At 25.6% G+C, this 14,399-nt stretch overlaps 1 protein-coding gene across 5 annotated transcripts in view; it reads left to right on the top strand.

The window, feature by feature from the left end:
• Positions 1–14,399, top strand: part of LOC107162988 (orexin receptor type 2-like) — a 144,704-nt gene that overhangs the window by 78,059 nt on the left and 52,246 nt on the right. The window contains exons 2-3 of one of the 5 annotated variants that reach the window (XM_089229650.1): positions 2,513–2,615; positions 2,712–2,854. The exons of the other annotated variants lie outside the window; for them this stretch is intronic. The gene's annotated coding sequence lies outside the window, so the exon portion shown is untranslated. The remainder of the gene's footprint in view (positions 1–2,512; positions 2,616–2,711; positions 2,855–14,399) is intronic. 5 annotated transcript variants of the gene reach the window in all.

The raw sequence follows: 14,399 nt of genomic DNA, 5'->3' as shown, positions 1-14,399 counted from the left end.
ATCTAAAATAATTAATTAATTTTGATAAAATTATAAATTGTGGTTTTAGTGATCGTTGATAAATGATAAATTATTGATAATTTATTTATACATCGAGAAAAAAATTAAAATTTGTAAAAATGTTATTAAAACTTAAATGTCCTACAATCGTAAAAAATTACGTAAACAGTAAAATTTACAAAAAAAAAATTAATACTATAAAATTAATCAGTAAACATTCATTATTTCAAAAACTACATTTTAAAATGCCAGAAAAAAAATCAGATTGCTTAGAAATCTCAGACATAGTTATGTAGGTTGAAACTATATTATTACACAACAAAACAATCTAAGCCATATGAGTGAATATCATCAATAATGAATTTAATGTAAGTTTATTTGTATTTTGAATATGTCAATTATAATATTACAGAAGACTACACGGGGATTTGCCCTTAATCGCTTCGCTCACCAACCTCACTTGGAGAGTCAAGATCTTTTGTTAGCCAACGCCAACCCCTTGTGACCAAAAGGCCTTTTACATAATTAAGTTTAGCATCTAAAATATTTTAAAAAACATGTTTTTAAACAAAACTTTTTTCATATAATATAGAGATGCATAATATCTTCAATTGTATGAGTATGATAATTGCCAAGAAACTTTAGAAATTAGATAGATTTATTGAATGACAATTTTTATACACAATAGTGAGATGGACCATTTCACTGTACCGAAATATTACTATAATACTATATTTATAATTGTAGTTATTACATTGTTGGCCAATAATATATTAAAATTAATTATTATAATTATTTATTACTATAAACGAATGAACCATTTGTCTATATAATGACGTCTATATAATGTGTATACGATTTCTGGACAAATCAAAGCAAGACGATGAAATTCGATTAGAATTGATTAACATTCTGTTGTATGATACTATATTGATGGTGTGAGATTTTTAATGATGTACAATGTTAAACGTAACTGGCTAATATTATAATCAATCAAATTGAATGTAGCAACGTTAATTAATATCCGTTACGTGTAGCTGGGATAAATTTGTTGTTTCGTTATTAATTAATTTAATACTAATTATAATGATGTGCACGAAACGACAGATGAGCAATATTATTGGATATAATATCTTCCCAATTCTCAAAACATTACGAAGTGGTATCTGTCAAAGTACAATAGTATGAATTTCAATTAAACTCTTCAATGCATCCAAAATATATCAATAAATTGTTGTATATTTTGTAATACCTTTCTCTCTAATTATAGTCATTTATATACCAACAATAGTTAATATTAAGAATATTGATTCATACTATATCGACATAGATGTTAAAATACTTACTTTTCAGTTGGGCGTTTATCATATTGTATTATGTGTGTAAATCCCAATATTGTAGTAGGATCGGAGTTTACGTATTTTCCGTTCTCTTAAAGTATGCATTTTTTTTACAGTTGTATTTACCTTCTATTCGAATCGTATCTCATTTATTCATATTTGTTTATTCAAATAAGTCTCATATTCATAAAATGTTGGACTAAAAAAATAAAATAATAATAAAAATAAAAATATGTAGGTATACATAACTCATAAGCCACATTACTATATATTATAACATTTTATGTAAAACTTGTTTGAACATAGATGTTCTTTGATAAAAAAAAAAAAAATAGTGAAAACGCAAGTAATATTCTTTTGGTATCATTCGTATTACCATTTATACGCAGTGAATAATAATGATACGCAAATTAGTACCTATACCAATAAATGATAAATAAAAATCTAATAAAAGACTGAAACTTCCTACGTTTAAAGCGTATAACAATAATTTAAGTGATGGTTATACATATTGAGGTATTAAAAAACGTAAAATACGAAAAAATATCATAAAACTTTAATATTTTTCCGAAAATTTGATAGTAAATATAATATGTGATTACATTAATATTTTTATGTACTTTAAAATATTTCAAGACGTAGGAAAATAACCATCCATTGATGAAACTTGACATTTATTGACAGCCCGTATTTATTGGCTCGTTGTGTTTATTAAATTAAATCTCGATGAGACCACTGTCGTCTGAGAATTCTGTTGTAGAGTCCGGGATGGACATAGAGAGGTTTGAATGAGTGAATAACTGTGGTTTCGAATACGGCTTATAAGTTTAGGATTAAGTTTTTTGGCCGTCAATCGTTTCCGCCAAAAAACTCGATTTTCGTTTCCACCAAAACGAAAAAGGTTCGATTTTCATTTCCACCAAAACTATTTCTGCTTACCTGTCTAATTTATAGTTTGAGAAGCATTTAGAATTACCCAGGGGTCACCACGAGGGGGTGGTTTTCATTGACCCCAAAAAATTGTTTGAAATAATTTTCGGATTAAAGTTAAAAAAATTGAATTTGAATTAAATAAAATCAATAAAATTATTATTATTATTACGTTTGTGTAACATTATAAATATAATATAACTATTATTCGATTGAATTGCATTCAGAATTTTTTTTTTTAGGTCTTTCACTTATATATTTACTGCTTTTCGCTTACAAGCAGTCGCCACTATTTGCCTGTCGATATTAGAACATGGCCCATTGCATATGTGATCTACAGTACAAGTAATTCATACGCACCAAATTAGTTTTAAAATATTGAAGACAAATCAAAATTAAAATAAATACATTTTTTAACATACCTGTTGTACTGATTTTCAGTAACATTGTCTTAATCAACATTAACAGTTGTGGTACAAGTTTTGATGAAACAGCGAAATCGTGAAATATTTGTTTGGACTGACTTGTACGAAAAATTAAATTTGAAACCCATCAATCACAATCATTTTTCACCACGTTTACTGGTAATGAATTCCATTATGAAAAATGTATTTATAATTTAAAATGTATTTATTTAAAAATTGTTTATTCAATAAAATAAATACGTATATTATTCACGATTCACGTGGACGCGGCTATTATGTTGTAATATTATACGAATAATACCTACTTGTAATTTTATCGTTGTTACCACTTCAATACTCTAGATCCGGTCACAAAACTCCAATCGGCGATCACTATCGATAAATCTACATGTGATATAGGTTAAATCGATTTATAATTATTTATAATATGTAGGTATTTCTACGTTTGAAATCAATTATTTCTTTATGTTATCTTCAGTATTAAATGATTTATTGACATAGTTACATCGATGGTCGATAGCATTAACGACAGACTAGGGGTTCTCAAACTCCAGCTCAATAATATAGGTAGAAATAGATTTGGTGGAAATGCAAATCGAACTTTTCGGCCAAATGAAAAGGATAATTGGTGGAAACGAAAATCGAGTTTTTTGGTGGAAATGATGACCACCCAGTTTTTTTGGCTGTTTCTGTTAATTTGGAATCTGGAAGTATGATAAGTGATGCATGTAGAAGGATTCAGATATTAATATATTTATCTCGAGAATTATTTGTTATTCGATTTAATTTAAACAAAATACTTTGAAGATTTAAATCACTTATATCAGTAGTTGGATAAAAAAATCATTGAAATTCGAGTACTATTATGTACGTTTGTAGAATTTATACAGAATTAATTCGAAGAGGAAATGTATTCTTTCAGGTACTATGGTCTAAACTCTAAAATATTATACTCAAGAATAATGATTTATAAAAAAAATGTTATCCTTGGAGGAATTTCAGTTATTTTTTCATTATACTCTTTTCTTATATTGATGGTGGATCCCCCGCTTTAGCCATATGAATTGACAAGTGAAATTATAGGTCTTCTTCAAACATAGTACACCTTTAAGATCTGAGTATCGAAAAAAATTCACCGTAACAAAGACCAATACGATATTATATTTCCTTACGCGGATTTACACAGTTAAAACTATTACTAAATACTTTGTATTTTAATATAAAAATTAATTATTTAATTGTATTTAATTTTAAGTGATGTTTATTTATTTTTATCGTATTAAATTTAAATTAAATTAAATGCCATAAGTTATTTTTATAGCACCCTAAATATTAATAGATAAATAAAAAATGTATTTGTTTAAAATCTAAAAGACTGTCGACAGGATCTAATTTAATAATGGTTCACCTAAAATATTAAGAAAGTTTTACAATAAAACGAAGCAATTTTTATTACATAATGTCCAGAAAGTTTATTGTCAATTTATTTATATTAGCCATGGGTATTATAATCCTGATTTTACTACAGTAACGATTTATTTATGACAAGTCGTAATGTAATAAATTATTAAAAATACTAGGAAAAGCCTCATTATTAAAAGTAGGTTTATGTACTTACCACTAAAATTTGTTTAAACGACCTATATAAAATTAGAGGAAAAGATTATAAAATTGATGATGCATTTATCGTAAATTAATTGTGTGCTCAGAAACCGTTTTTATTTACATTGATAAAAGGTTAACCACTAATAATAAAAGTGTCAATACTCGATATTGTAGCTTGAAAGCAAATAATTATTATCACTTAAAATAATAATATTCTTTGTTAATTATATTTAAATAAAACCGTTAGTATTTGTGTGCCGATGTAATATAATTATTAATTACTATTACACGAGTGTAAATACGCAATGAATTATGAACATTTATTTACTAAAATTCAGATTAAATGCTATACAAGGTGTGTTTATTCAAATAAAATAATCATTTTATATTACAATGTCTTGCACTTTGCATTTTTTTCTTGATTAAAATAAGTCACTGAAAGTTTTGTAAGTTTTATAAAACACTTATGTAACCGTGTAACACTCTGAGTAAATAACAAATATGTATAAAATATACAACTGCAGTTGGACTCTAGTTGTACATAAAAGATAGGTATTTGGTAAAATAACAGAGATTTTAAATTTTATTATGCGTATTTTAATTGTTTCGAAGTCTTAAACGAATCTTACTTAAAATAAGTAAGGTAATTCTCAACGTCAAAAAAAAAAAAAGAAGAAGAAGATAAAAAAACACATTTATCACAGAATTTTCAACCGCTTTAAACTGTTTTACTCGAATTAAATAAAAAAATAAAAAATAGTAAAATAATACACCAAGCTAAGGTGTTGAGTCATCGTATTCATCGCAATCCAACTCAGTTTGATCTAGTACAGATTTAAATTTAAATTTGAATATTGTCAAGTTTAATAAATGATATTACCCCAGTTAGAAAACGTTATCTGCCCAAATAATACGTCATAATGACTGTTCGTAAGAAACTGATGCATCACTTATTGAATGTTATATTATTTTTCTTCGTTTTTGGTTTAGTTTTATTTCCCAAAATTTAAAAATATAAACTGATAGTTTTGAAAAATTATTTTTAATTTTATTTCACACTATCTGAATAATCCATTTAAAGTATATCGTGTGTTTCATGTAGTTTTTCAAATTGTTTAACTGCTTGAAATTACGTTGACTGAAAAAAAAATACACTTCATAATATAATATTATCTGCTTCACCCTTTTCGTTCTACTAAGAAACTAAAACAATAATATTAATTTATAAAAAATATTAAGTACTTCCGTTGAATTGGGAGATAAACTTTAAGACCCTTCATAAACCAACTAAATATTTTAAGATATGTTTATCATTTTTGCAATCAGAAATTACACCATAGTATATGATGTAATATATTTTTTTTAAATAAAATATAAACACATTATACAAAATTGTTTTAAAAAGTATTATAATAATAATTATATGCTCGAGGGCACTGTTGACTGTTTTCAAAAAATAAATTACTCGTTCAAAACCACCAAAAAACCGTTTAGGTTTTTTAAACGATAAAACGAGATTCAACGAGCAGAAACTAATGACACTGTAGTGCAGAGCATATTCAATATATTATGTGCAGTTGCAATTTATGAAGCAATTCTGAAATACTGTATAGAGTCTATAACCATAATCATTTTCAATAAATGTGTTGCTTGATATTTAGAATGGAAATTACATTTAAAAATAAATAAATATATAATGATAATCACTTAATATTAATTGATTTTATAAAAGTGAATGAGGTTTTTCTTATTACGATCACTAAATCCAAACGCTTACTCGCTAAACAATTTTTGAAACAAGCACGTTTAACTTTTTATAAACCTCCTTTAATCGTAACAATCGTAACACGTGTTTGGTAATGTTTAATTTAATTTAATTGAATAAAGCGTACCTAAACGCAAATGTAGTGATTTTTTGTGCAACCCAGTATTCTAGGATAAAAATGTATCAAAAATTAATATCGAGTATCTACCATAAATGCTGTCTAAGTAGTTGTATTGATAAAACACACGATAATGTATAGTTCATTTTATATTCTGTAACATAAGATAGATACTATATCATAGTGGTTTTCAACTTTCACTTTTAATTTTTCGTCAAAAAAATGTACTTAATATTTATTTTAATAGACGTTAATATCCCAATGATTTATGTAAGATATCAAATAACTTATCATCGTAAAATAATTTAATTAAAAATGATTCTTTATTCGAAAAATGAAATTTGAATTTCAAATGTACTTGTGTCTTCACAATACTTATTCATATAGGGACATTGACTGAAATTTTTCTATACAATATTATCGTATATAATAATCAAAAAATGTATTTTATTTGTATATCATTTGTTATACAGTATTTTTTTTCTCTTTTATAGTGTTATCTTGGTAATAAATATAAAAAAAGGCAATATACGCCACATTAGTACATACCTATAGTGAAATGGTATTGCAGTATCATTGTACCTGTCATAAATGTTTTTGAATTTTAATACAAAATTTTCGCGGTGGTAATAATATGATACTTTTTTTGTATCCAAAAACAAACTTACTTTAAATGTTGTGTAAAAATGTGTAAGCCATTAATATGTGCAATGTTGTGTATTGTGATTATCCTAATATCAAGTAAGTATATCAAAACAAAAATACGGCAAGTAATAATATATTCGGTTAATGCAAATCGACGGAATGTGTAATGATATCGATTTGATAAGTGAACCAACCGTAAATAACAGACATTAAGATTAAACTTTACAGATCCAAGATAATAACATACATATAGCAAAATGTTATTATTATTATTATTAAATCTATTTAACGTCTACGCTGAAACTTACTTAAAAATGGTTCAATGAACACAGGTATTTTGATATAAGATAACATGATTCGTTATCAAAACTTTGTCTTCCTAATATAATATGCATTACTGAACTTCTATAAATATTAATCCAATATAGTGTCTGTTAGTATTGTATAAGTATCAAATTGTGTGATAATATTTTAAACTATAGTAACAGCTAGTAAGTATCTGTACGCGCATGTCGTTTTATTATATTTTTTTATACCACATTTTCTATCGATTATAGTGTGAATGTTTCTTCCTCTCCAATAATAAAAATCATTTAAATTAAAAACTGAAAATAGACTTCACAAACATCGAACATGTCAATGTAACACAATTTAATCTTCCCTGTAGCTATAACGTTATTATAATATAAGAGCATGTCTGCAGTCGTCAATTCAAAAGTTTTTATTTTTATTTTCAGATACCTGACGTAAAAAATGACATTTCATGTCAATAGTAAATTATTGTACAGTGTTTAATATTTTCTGAGTTTTTGAGGGAGAAACAAATATGTATATCAATTTAATTGCGTATCCAGGGAGGAATTTGTTTCCATATCCTACCACCCTCGTTCATTACAGCCATTATTAAAATGTCACTGGTTAGAGCCCAAAGTTTAGTTAATTCAGTGCTGTTACGATAACATAATACACATAATATGTACCTTATATACCTAGTTATAAGAATTTTAAGTTAAAATAAGCGGAGTAGTGAGCCAATATTTTGCGGAGTATACTTATCCTTACGACATATTTTTATTCCGCTCATCAAAACTTGAGATATTTATACAGCTTATTAAATACATACCTTCGTACAGCACTTGGTTATATTTTCTGTGTCAGTTCCCTGTTATTTCATCGATATTAGGTCCACATACTTTCCTCTATGTCTTGTTCTCGAAAGTCCTCAAACTTCATCTTTTAGTTTGTTTGGTTGTAATTCAAGCTTCACAATCATACGTAAGAGTCTGTAAAATAATAGTTACATATCTAGTTGTTATTGATTTACGCTCAGTTTTTCTTTATAATTTCCACTAATTTCCAGGTCTCAACAATTATTGTATAATCTAAAAAAATACGCATATTATTTGCTATGAAATTGGTACAATATTCAGTAGCATACGCAGAGGTAGGGTTTTAGGACTCTAATCCTCTCTGAAATGTCTTGCTTTTACAAGAAAAAAAACCTTGTTTACTATCATCATAAATACCATAAATAAATAGAGTAGATTAATCGTTGGCAATTATTAATAGATATAAAATAAATTGTAAAATGGTAATGACATCGTTAACCAAAGTTCAGTTTTTTTGGCTTATTACGAAACGTTTTTCATAACGATAATATGATATTATATTATAAATTATAACAACGTATATTATTACGACCTGAAGAAGCTCTGTAGACGGCCAGCTAAATTCTCTAAACGTAAATTATATACTAGGTTCGAGATTAATTCTATAATTAGTTGTGATCAATTACATAAAAGCTGTTGAACAAAAAAATAATGGAAATAGAAATTAACCACAAGTCTGTGATTAATATTAGTCTATTAAAGTATTAACCGAACTAAAATCCTGCGTACCTACATTACTGATAATAATATATTATTATGATTATTAGTTAAGTATTTCGGGACTCCGAAATCATATACTTTCGTGTACTCGTATAGGTACCTACTATATTATAGGTATTGATGTTTTTATATTATCGTTTACGACTAAAATTTACACTACGATTGTTATTATTATAGTCTATTTACGAATATTATAGTATGTCACAGATAATGTCTGCGATTCGGCTAATATCGGCATTATAGGGTAAACATGCACAATATACGCAGCGCATTAGCCAAATCCCTTAGCCATTTTGTCCGTATATGTTTATTGTTTACTTGCACCTCATTTATATATACCTAAGCCCCACCTGCGACTGAACAACGCTTACAGTGTCATGGTGGATGAGGATGGACGATTGTTATAGGTACAGTTTAAAAACGATATTATTACGATACGAACAACTACTATGGCTACACAAGAGGTGATTCGTCCGTCATGTATGATTTCCCCCCCCCCTTTCATTTTTTCGTTGGATAAAAAATTCCTTCAAATTCTGACTTTATACATTTGAATACTCAAGGGCAATAATCTTTAATTCTTTGGATTTCAGTATAGTTACCATTAAGAGAATCTTGTGCCCCTGTAGTTATAACTATTTTTTTTCAAATTCTAAAAACTATATTTGTTCGAATTTAAATAATATATATTTATACATCAATTTTTTTTAAAGCATCAATTAATTTTAAAATGTTCATGAAAAAAGGATATTCTCATTTAAAAAATTCAAAAACTCAAATGAACTTACAATTTAAAAAAAAAATAATGAGCATTAGCATGCTTAGTGATTCATTCTGTATGATATAAGTATATACGTTTAACAAAGCCAAGATCGATGTTATATAATATATATGTTATATATGCGTGTATGTGAAACTCGATACAGGCGGTATACACTAATACACTTATTATTAGTGTAATTTCAGTATATTTTATTATAATTACTATTTATTTTCACTTAACATAGTGTACGTTTATTGTATATACCATTATCAAAGCGGTTGGAAGTTTAAAAATTTCAAGAAAATAAATTTATCACGATAAAGTGCATTTGGAGAAGTTATATGATTTCCATAAAACGAGACGTTGAGTATACTAGCTAGTGTTTGGAATTAAATATACCATAATACCCATAAATAATAATATTATGTACATATTATAAAATGTTTATGAGCTCATATTTATAAATTCATGATGTTATCATTTATATCATGAAAACGTATTAAACGGTAATCAAATATGACTATTCAGTCATGTTTTGATAAAGTTCAATGAACAATACCAACGTATATTTTATTAAGTTTATGATGACCATATTACCTGATTTATACTATAATAAAAAAAAAAAAAATAGAAAAAAATGATGAGCAAATTAGCAGATTACTTTAAACGTACCTTTATTATTATACTTTACGACCAATTTAAATATACTCAATGCATGCTTTCGACGTGATATTTCTCATTTTTCGTACCGACAGCCCGATATTTTTCCGTCAATATATAATAGTTCTAATATTTTTTCAATAATAAAAGGTAGGTAGATAAATATTTATACATTATATAGTTTTAAGAATTATGGATGTAGATACATTATTGTACCTAATCCAACTATTCATACTAAATTTAAAGATAGAATACGATTGAGTATGGTATTTATCAGTGCAGATACATTTTTATATGACGGTTAAGTACGTTATTTTAATAAAACGTTGCAATACTATCTAACTAGATACATATTATATGGAATTTATTATACTATATCTAAATTGAAGACTATATTGTAATGTAATGATAGCTAAGCAGGATTACCAATAATTTTTACTCGTTAGTTATATTTAAATTTTAAAATTATTTAAATTTTATTTTACACCAATTCTAAGACATAATCCCTGATTAAATCTGACAATTAAATACAAAAACCAAAATATATAGTAAAAATAACAAAAGAGGATATATATTAATGATCATAAATCATAATTTATAGAAAATATATTACGTAACAGAAGTTTTAATTCGATAATTTTTTAATGGATCACGAGATTTCATAGAAGAAATTTTAAATTGTTAAGTTAGATGAAACTTAAAAAAATAAATACTTTATTCTTATGTTAAAATAAATTGTTTTCATCTTTTTAACTAATTAATCTCCGACTTTTATTGCAATAAATGTTCACACTATTTATCGTTGCTCTATGTTGAATTTATTTGTTAACCATTCTGTTTAGCATTAGTCGTGTAGTATTTAATATATAAAATATAGTTAAACCTATGCTAAAATAATTATATAGAGACAAGTTAAAGACTTGGCATTGGTTGATTCAAGTAAACATCGTTTTATACGTCAATAAATGGACGAAAACGTTGTTAAATAGTTGTGTTGACTTGTGCACAAATAAAAGTTGTTGTGGCAGTATATAAGCGAACAGTAATCGTTAAAAATACTTCCAACATTGGGTAAACATAAACATATTATATAAGATACAATAGGAAAATTGAACGTCACATTTTATGTGAAAATTTTGAATTCGAAACTCACGACATATTTCGTGTAGTTAGGAATGTTGTATCTTGTATACTTATAATAATTATCATTTTGGCAACGTTTAGTACGTGTCATATTTGTCGGTTTCAGTTTGTATTCATCCAACATATTATGGAGTCATGTTCCCAAAAAGGCGCATCGTACAAATTCGAGTTTTACTTATTTATTCAATATACCAACCTGAATAGGTATAAATACCTACCACTATTTACAGTTTTTAATTAGTGAAAATATTTTTAAATTAGATATACATAGATATTATATTGTCAAATGTATTGAATAAGTAATAATAATAAAAATAAAAATGTTATTTGCTTTAGTTAAATCATAACTTTTTCTTTTACTGAACTAATTTTAATATTTATGTGCTCAAGGAGACAAATCTTTAGATAAATGTATTTAATTTACTAAACATATTATGATCCCATTTTCTTATTTAGTTCAGTTAATTTAAAAAAAATTAATTTACATTAGATAATAACACTTTATTTTGTTTTAGTAAAAAGTAAAAACCATATAATGTTCTTATTTACACGTTTTATGATTTGCTAAACTATTATTAAACTGAACCAACAATTATTTGCAATGCTCACAGTAAAGAACCATTTTTGTTTTAAACGTTTTCCTTTTCTTTGCAGATTTTATCACACAATTTTGTTAAACATCAAGCTTTTATAGTAGTTTTGTAAATTGCTTAGTTCAATTTAGATTTCATGGTTATACCTGATCCGTACTTTTAGTGCTTAAATCCTATCTAGCCTTATCTAGCCATTTAAGAGGTTAGAATACTAAGCTTAGAAACTTATGGAAATGAAAAAAATACATATTTAGGATGATTACTACCTGTCATATTATAATATAATATGAATATATTCCCGTAAAATATAAAAATGCTAAGAAAAAATTTATATTTAGTAAACCATTTATTTATTTACTGCGTATTATATTTAAATAAATTCAAAAATAAGATATTGAAAAATAAAATGAGTTTTCCGATTTACAAATGCCTTTATTTTTACTTACAAATGTTTAATTTTTTTTTGAAGGGGCAGGCCAATTTCTTTTAACCCAAAAAATCCAAAAAATATTCATAAAAAAAAAACAATGTAGTGTATTATTTAATAGACTAAAAAAAAAAAAATATTGTAAAATTACATGTAATTTGTATTTTATGAAAACATATTTAAAAGATCAACTTATATACATGATTACAATATACTTATACTTTATGTATCTATACTTAAAATCAACGAAACTATAATCTAATATGGTACATTTGTACAACTGATCAGTTTAAAAAAATACTCTAGATATATATTATTATAATACCATAGTGAATAAAATTATTGAAAGCACAGATAATAGATCCATAACAAATAATCAAATATATTTGAAGAATAAAAAAAAGAAGACATTTAGATTTATCATGTTTGTTGTTAAAAAATAATTACTTGTAATAGCACCATGTGTGCTGAAACATTGTATGATTATAAATAAAAAATAAAATATGAAAATTGAATAAAAAAATGTATGTCACTGACTTATTATTTTAAATTACATTTTTGAAAAACGTTTAATGTGATAAGCTTATAACGTGAAAATATATTAACAAAAATGTCTCTTAGAATAATAAAATCAGAAGTATTATAATATTTTTATTCTACTAGGAATAGAAATAAAAAGTTATTTCCTGGTTCATAATTAATATTATATAGACACTATTATAATTTTGAAGACAACGAATATCTTTAATAAAATATTGTAAATATAAACGATAAAATATACTTTACTAATATTTTTACGAAGTGAATAAAGTGAGTAAAATTTGTAATTTGCTGCTTTAATGCTGTAATGAGGTGTAGCTTCCGATCTATATCAACATTTTTTTGCATGAGTACCTAATAGTATCTTTTTTACCTCTTAGTTCTTACGCTTCCTTTAACTTAGGTAATGATTTAAGCTAGGTATTACATATTTAAATTATTGCTTGAGTTTTTTTATTTACACTTGTTTTAAATATTTATTTTGAAACTATGTGGCTTAAAAACGCTTATTTTCAATTTTAAAAGTTATTGAAACTTACAAGTTAATTTTTTTTATTGAACATTGATATAAATTAGAGGTTTTAATACTTATGATTTCTAATAAAATGATATCAAATATTTTAGAATCGAATGTAATTATCGAAAGTTCGAAAATAAAAAATGAACTAACAATCAAATAAATTGCTTACAAGGGAGCATATACATAGTGTCGAGTCGGTGATATTTTATTGAAAATACAAGTCTAAATGGTTTAAAAAACCTTTTTTTTTTTTGGGGGGGGGGGGGGGAGTAAAACGTTCATCACATGTACTTATGTACCAACTGTTATTTTTTTTGTAAATTTTACCTTAAATAATAGTCAAAAATACAGACCAATGTAATAATTTAGAACTTCTAATTTTATAGTTATAAGATATTAAAGCAATGCAATGCATAACACATTTCATAAATTTAATTAATTAGTATGATTATTTCAGATTTTTTTATTCAACATCTCATTGTTTAATAGTTAAAATTTCCCTGTGAAGATATTTACTTTTATTTCTCAATTGTTCAATAACTTTATCATTACCTTTATATTATACTATTGGATATTGGATATGTTAATTTCCCTATTTGAGCATGCATATTTTATGGTCAAACAAGAAATTACAGACGACGGATAATACTGTCAAATATTATGTTTCAGAAACGTTAACGGTTCTCTATAACCTCTGACAGAGGTTTGAAATTTTTATGAATATATATGTTTGTAAAATTAAAGAACAGGAAAATCCATGCTTGTACGACAAAATACATATAAATAGCTTGCGCGATAGTTTAAATATATATGTTTTGACATTACAGGAAAATAATTACGGTCGTTTATCTAAATTGAATGTCATTTATTATTTCGTTACAGGCACTACTTTGGTAGGTACCTATTATAAATCAGAACTAACGTGATAATATTTTCTCTAGGGGCACTTTAGAAATTTCAAATCTATATTTTAGTTGGGTGTTTTTGAGATATTCGTCGTATATATTGCGCCGTGCATGCACTGAAAGCGACATTG

Source organism: Diuraphis noxia, unplaced genomic scaffold (genome assembly GCF_037042655.1).
Source record: "Diuraphis noxia isolate RWA-SAM2 unplaced genomic scaffold, SU_Dnox_SAM2 contig0005, whole genome shotgun sequence".
NCBI lineage: Eukaryota > Metazoa > Arthropoda > Insecta > Hemiptera > Aphididae > Diuraphis > Diuraphis noxia.
The sequence above is the reverse complement of the archived record's forward strand: the minus strand, read 5'-3'. Positions and strand labels throughout refer to the sequence as shown.